This window comes from Uloborus diversus, chromosome 6, assembly GCF_026930045.1.
Source record: "Uloborus diversus isolate 005 chromosome 6, Udiv.v.3.1, whole genome shotgun sequence".
Classification (NCBI taxonomy): Eukaryota; Metazoa; Arthropoda; class Arachnida; order Araneae; family Uloboridae; genus Uloborus; species Uloborus diversus.
The window spans coordinates 105623341-105630570 of record NC_072736.1 but is presented as its reverse complement, the minus strand read 5'-3'; positions in this window follow the sequence as shown (position 1 = coordinate 105630570).

The window sequence follows — 7230 nt, the reverse complement described above, 5'->3', positions numbered from 1 at the left end:
ATTTTTTGTCATATTAAGACTTGAAAAATTATTTTCAAAGATTAAACTTATATTAATCCTATTTTTATAATGTCTGAAGAACTTAAAAAATAGTAACAGTACATTAAAATTTATACATTCAGATACATTATACAGTAAAGGTTTGGGGGAAAAAATAAATATTGCAAATTGGTTCAAAAATTCGAATTACCATAAAATCTCATATGGAACATGTCTAAATATCCACCGTCATCCTATGTATATAATATGTGTTTTTGGGCTTGATTGATGGCAGGCAGTTTTTGGCTGATGGGCCGATTTCTCAAAGATTTAAAAGGCCGATTGATTTTTGTTTCCAAGGGCCAAGGGCAAAAAATTTCTTTAAATTATTAAAACAATTGGAATGAGTGTCAAAAATTGTTATACTATCTTTTGATTAATTTTTTTCTTGTTCTACAGATCAAAAAAGAGATGAAAATATTATCAAATATGTTATCTATTGGGTATCAAACTTGCAAATTAACTAATTCAAATGATCCAAATATATAATTTGTTAATTTTGCATTTAATTATTCTTTTAGTACTTACGTATTGCCACAGCCATTTTTGCGACATTTAGCAAATTTCTGGAAAAGCTCTGAGTAGGGTGCTAATGATTAGCAAATGTTTTAAACATGCTGTATTTTTATTTAAAAAAAGGATGAGATGCTATTTGTTTAGCCATACAGACCTGTTAAAATTGTCTTAGTGCAAAGGATACAAGGTTGCTAATTTGGTGCATTGTGGAAAAAAATCTTAACATTGTTGTGATGGTAAGCAAGTGCCTGTGTCTTTTTTTTTTCTGTGTAATGTAGTGCATGTGCCAGAATTGAAAGTCTTGATCCTGGAAAAGTATTCAACAAAGCTGATCTTAATCAAAAGTCGGCCACTGCCTCTATATTTATTTTTTTGGTTAAAGTGAATTATGTCTCCGAAGATAGTTCTTCAGGGACACAAAAATTACTAAAATTAAATATTTTCTATACATTTGGAAATTGTTTTACCTTCAGCAACTTGGTATGTTTCCTAGAAGGTGATATATAGTCACTTGCAACTATGACCTTGTATGTTTATGATTTTTATCAAAACTCACCCCGTTCCCCTCCCATTTTAAAGATTTTAAGTCTTTAGTATGAGTGATTTTTACTTTTAAATGTAAGTGATAGATATATTAATGATATATTTAAACAGCTTCTTTCTGAAACATGATTTTAACTGCTCTTTTATTCATAGATACATTCAGAAAATCGAGCATGCTTTGTACGAATTTTGCTGGTCTCCTTCAGACAAAGCCAAATCAAGTTAAACTACACACCTGCTCTTTTTGTCCATATTCTACATCATATACTACTAATCTGAAAGCTCATTTAAAAACTCATATTGGAGAAAAGCCATTTAGATGCCCAAAATGTTTTAGAGGATTTACTCAAAATGTGACTCTAAAGAGACATATGTTGGTGCATTGGAAAAAAAATGTCACTATTGCCTAATTATTTCATTTTGGTATTTATTGTTCCTTGTGTTTTAAAGTCTAATTGTCTGAAAGTGTTATTTGTCAATTATAAGTTATTGTAATTAATGAAAGATATTTTTTGGAGATAATCTATTTTTTTTCATTCATATCTATCATATAAAAATTTCTTTCTGTTCCATAAACTCAATCTATTTCCATCATTTACATAAGTTGAGAAAAATACCCTAAATTTTTGGTAAAAATGTATTTATATTATTGCTTAGTTCAGAAATTGAAAATTGTCATAGAAATTTTCTACACTTTTGTTTAATGTTATATTTTTAGCTCTTTTTAGTACATTTTTAAATGGTAATTTTATACACCAATTTATTTTTAAATTAGTTTCTATTTGATAAATTTAGATATTTCTTAATATACGTACAATCTTTTTAGAAATAGAACAAAAAAGTTACCAAGTATTACATTCTAGTTTCTAAGTTCTATTGTGAAAATTTTAAATCTATTATTGAATGAATGGATAAAATGTTTTCTTGCAATTGTGTCGGAAAGGTACTTAGATCACTGTATCAGAAAATTAAGTTTTGAAAGTATGGTATGTTTTTTAAATTTAATTTAATATCTGTTTTGTGAATCCCTATTTTCTAATGATATTTTAAATTAAATTATTTTATTGCAATAACTCATATCAATCATTAATGAATTAGAATGAATTTTTTTTTTTTCAAATAGAGGGTATGGCATAGTTGGAAAGGGCATTGTGGGAGTTTTGCGCTCTGATCTCACACAGATGGGGATAGAGCAGTAGACAGGGTATCAATAGACAGCCGTATAGATGCCATTTGCAGTTGTAGCGATACCATGGCGCATTGAGCATCATGATATGTTGTGGAGGAGTCTACTTTTGTAATGGTGGTTTTTTGATTACACCTTAGCAAGAATATCTTGTTCGGTTCAAATTTGACCGACACAATCCTGCTCCAGATTAAAAAAAATCATCTTTTGGCATCAAACTTTAAAGCCACTGCACTGAAAACAAAAACCCATGTCCGACCTCAAACTGTTACAACAGTGAGAGATGAGGAGCCTGTGAGAGCGTCCATCCAATTCAATCTCCCAAGCATTTAACATTTAAATATGCAGCTTCCCAATGATTTTCTGATAGAGCTATCAAAAATCCTGCACAGAAATCTTTACAAAATGGGTAGTTTTTTCGAGCCAAACAGGATCATGTGAGCAAAGTTGGAACTGAATACCAAATTCTTGCTAAGTAGTGATCAAAAAACCGCCATTACAACAAAACATGACAATGCTTACCTTGCCATGCGATTGCTTCTACTACAAATTGGACAAAGGACGGATACAAGGGAGGGGCGATCCCCCCCTCCCGTAAGGGACACTGCACCAGCAATTTTACCAAATTGAAGTCCTAAAATGCAAGTGTAGGCCTTTTTTGATGACATTAAGAAAAGTAATAGAGTTCAAATCTCGCTTTCGGAAATTTTTCAGAATTGAAGTTTCAAAAAGGTAGTTTTAGACTATCTTTTGTGATGTTAGAGGAAGTTTTTCACCGGTATCTTGCAGAATCTAAGTCTTAAAGACGTGATTGTAGACGCCACATGTAGTTTTAGGGAAAGAATGGGTTTAATGACTATCCCCTGGTAAGTTTTCGAAACTGAAGTTTCAAAAAACACAAAACCTACAGTAATGTGATAGGGGATGGGTTTGGAAAAATTCCTCCCGAATATATATATTTACGAACATAAAACATAATTTTAGAATACTTTTCAACAAAGAAGGAAAGGAATAATTTCGGGGACCTCCTGGGCTACATCTCTATTTTTCTAGATTTTTCCATATCAACTGCACTGTCCTTGAAAACTTTCTGGATCCACCCTTAAATGGGGCTTATGCTGCTGTCTACCGATACCACTTCTGTTACTGGATCCTCACCACAACTCACACAGCGCTGTTTCCAAATACGGGAAGTTGATATGCTGCACCCTGTATACAATACATATTAATCTATACATATTGTCACATCAGAGCAACAGTAAGATATCTAATCCCAGTAATAATGCTAAGATATACTACTGTTGCTCTGAGGCGATGATATATTAAATGCAAAAAGAATAATAGTGTTAATATTTTACCTTTGCTAAAAAATTAATACTTTGGGATAGAAGTTAATTTGAATATTAATGTTGCAATTCAGCAAGTATAACTGAACTTTTGTGTATAAAGTAACTTTATTTTACTTTTTAAAAATGCTTTATTTTATTTTTGTGAAAAAGCATGAAATTACTAGTATATATTTGTGTATAGTTTAAATATTTCAAAAAATAAAAAGAATAAATTTAAGATTTTATTTTGATAGTTATTTATAATGTCAAAATGTTTGTGACTTTTCACTGCTTGAAAATTATTTGTAAATTTCTACATTAATAAATATTTCTTTAGTCTTGCTAGGTGGCGTGCAGATGTATCAAAATCAAAACCTCTTTTCTTCTTTTGAGTTGAAATCAAGGAACCGAAACAACATTCTTCGATGGTTTAGCGGCCCTGTGAAGAGACATAGATGCAGCCTCTGCCCATATTCAACGAATAATTCTAGCCACTTGCAGATCCATCTTGTCACCCACACAGGAGAACGTCCCCACAAGTGTTCTAAGTGTGGTAAAACATTTTCTCAACGTAGCAGTTTGAGGCGACATATCACTTGTCATATTGATCTATCAATTGCTCTCTAAGAGTGAAATGCATTTAATGTTAAACATTCCCAAACGTAATTTGTCAGTTTTGTGGTGACATTTGATGTCGGTGTTAGTTGGTTGAGGCGTATTGTGTAGAAGTGAATAGGCAAAGTGGGGCAAAGTAAAAATGTAAATATTTTGTTCTCAAATGCTACTTAGTAGCTCTTATTCAGGTAAAAACTTTTTATGACTTTATATGACATAAAATATCTCTTATAGGCAGTCTTTTGGAGGTGTTTGGAGCAATATTTTGTTGGATTTAAACATGCCTTTATCTGCATTTTTGGATTACTACCTCAATAGCCTGTTTAGTACAATAATACAGATTCTGCTGCTTTTAGAGATGATTTAATGTGCCAGAATACATGAAATTTTACATGGTATATGCTAATGCTTGCCGCTAGTGAAGATTCGAAGATTTAATAACCAAAGCAGGGTTTTTAACATAACTTTTGCAACATGTATCACATTTTGCAGGAAGGTTATTTATATTGAAACATGAAGGTTGTTAGCCAATTTTAAACACAGTATATATCACTTTGCCTCACTTTTCTCCCATGTGCTGCTTTGAGCAGAATAATTAATGAATGTAATAAAACTTCATGTTTAGTGCAATTTTCGTGCTATAAGCACTTGTTTGACAGTTATCAGGTCCATTTTTACCTAAAAGTACAAAAAAATCTATTTACTATGTATTGTCAAACAGTTAAAGGCATTTGTAATAGATATTTTGTACTTTCAGTGATGTTGATTGTTAGTAGAATTAGAAGGGGGGAAAAAAAACAAAAAAACTTCATATTACAGTCCTTTCTATTAAGAAAACTATTAGCATAATTTTTGGAATGTGATCATTTATGCTAATTTCTGAAAGTATTAGGATTTATTTGAAGATTAATTTAAGGAAAAACAAAATAACTTTGAGATCATAAGGCAAAATAAAAAATATATTTAGGATTACACCAATTTTATAACATGAATATTGAATACTTAATGGTTTTTTCAAATTCTTTTTAGATGAATTTTTATTGTTAATCTTTAAAAGAATATTCCCTTAATTATTCTTTTGAAATAATTTTCTCCCCATATTCACTTTCCCTAATATTGAAAATGGTTTAGGTTATTGTCTGGTATAATAATAGGTGTTTTTGATGCATTAGTCTCAGGGATTATTAGATAAACAAAGAAAATGCCAGGAAAGGAGGGAGGGGGACCTTTTATTACGATACAGTGCAGAACCTTTTATCCGGGAACCAATAAACCGGGAAACCAGAAAACCGGCAACTTTTTCCCTACTTTCCCGTTATTTTTTTAAAATAAGCAATTTTGGCAATTTTTGAAAAATTAAGCTTTTTTTTCTTTTTTTTTGAAATACCAAAAAGAATATGAACGATTTCTTAATAAACAACATATTACTCACGCATAACTCGAGAAAATGTTTGCAAACACTAACTTAAAATGGTTATCCTTTATGCGGGTCAAAATTTCCGAAATATTTTCTTGAACTAAAAAGTACATTCGTAAGTTTGAAATTTTCGTGTTTTATTCTAATTGATAGCTAAGGAAATGAATATTGTCGCATAGAAAGCGAATTTTTTTTATACACATAGTAGAAATTTGCAGATTTAGGTTCAAAAACTTATTTTTTGCCCTTCCCTTCATTTTCTTTCGTTTTAAAACATCGAAAAGTGGTGGATTTTTTTTTCTTTTCCAAACAGAATGTGAGGGTCTCATGTATTATGAATAACTTATGTTTTTTAGTGTTTAAATTATTCTCACAATAATAGTTTTTTATATTTCGATATTCATAAGCATTTCTGAACTGTTTTCTTCTTATTTTAATATGCTTAATTATTTATTATATAGTAATTTAAATTTTACAAACAATCGGCCAATAACGCTTTTTAGCAATCCAGAAAACCGGGAAATTCAGATATCCGGGATAGCGATGGTCCCGAACTTCCCGGATAATTGGTTCTCTACTGTATTAACTTTTCACAATCATTTTTATCATTAAATTTTAAAACAAAAGTGGACTGTATTTTTTTAAAAACATAACTAAGTACATCGAGAATGTAACAGCTCTTCACTGTTTTTTACACATAAGATGCCATTTATTTTATTATGAAATAAGCTGCAGCAGATTTACACTTGTTATATTTGCTGCACAGTTCTAATTATTGAAATATATTATGACTTAACTCCCTTATATAAAACTTAAAATTAAGTACAATTTCAAAATACTTCCGCATTGTCTTGTTGAGCCTATTTATGTCTCAGACCAATAGTAAATTTATTTTGAAAATTATTAAAAGCATACAACAGGAAATGATTTGTATTTTCTTAATTTTAAGGAAAGAATGATATTTAAAACTAAGCTTTTTTTTTTCTTTTTAATTTCAAAACATTTTCAACGCACAAAATAAAACTTTTCAAAACGATACAAACTTTTATTTATATTCAAACAGTTTTTAAAATAGAAACAAATATTGATTGAACTAGAAAGAAACGATTTGTCAAACTCTTTGTAACAAGCCCTGATTTAATAAGAGAACTCAGATTTAAAAGAAAAAAAAATCCAATTTTCAAGATATTGCTTTTATTTTGGGCTTCCAAATCGATAAATTCTCGTAAATGTTTTAAAAGAGAGGCAAGTAAATTGTTTTCATTGAATTTTTAAAAGTTTGGTTTTAAAAATAAGTTGGTTTCATAGAAAGAAAATAAGGAAAGTTTTTTGATAATAGAAGTGTTCCTCCTGTATTGAATTTTATGTACTTTTGAGGTTTGTATAAATTACTGATTATGAATGACATAGCACATTTAATTGTCAATTCAGATTTTGTAAATCAAGGCCAAATGGATTGTGCAAATAATAATTGTGATAATTATTTTATAGTCTAGCACAAAAGTAGTATATTCATTCACAGCAATGCATTTATGCTGGTCTTCCAGGAAGATAATATCTTGTTTCTATTAAAGATCAGAATAAAT